The sequence below is a fragment of the Penaeus monodon genome, chromosome 22, assembly GCF_015228065.2.
Source record: "Penaeus monodon isolate SGIC_2016 chromosome 22, NSTDA_Pmon_1, whole genome shotgun sequence".
Lineage (NCBI taxonomy): Eukaryota > Metazoa > Arthropoda > Malacostraca > Decapoda > Penaeidae > Penaeus > Penaeus monodon.
Window position 1 is genome coordinate 27315538 of NC_051407.1, and position 220 is coordinate 27315757.

Below are 220 nucleotides of genomic sequence, written 5' to 3' on the forward strand. Positions count from 1 at the left end.
GGCAATTTACTTCCAGCCTCTTATATAACCGTAATCACACATTTCCTTTTCAGGCTTCTTATTCAATTTTTTAAAGTTGCTTCCTCGTTGAAAGTCTCCCAGAGCGAGATGGCGAGACGCTTGCTTGTTGGCCGGACGTGAGGAACACCCCGTCACTGAACCGTGTTTTGAAAACTCTCAAAGATAAAATCATCAACAAAACTGAAGACAGCTTGTTATG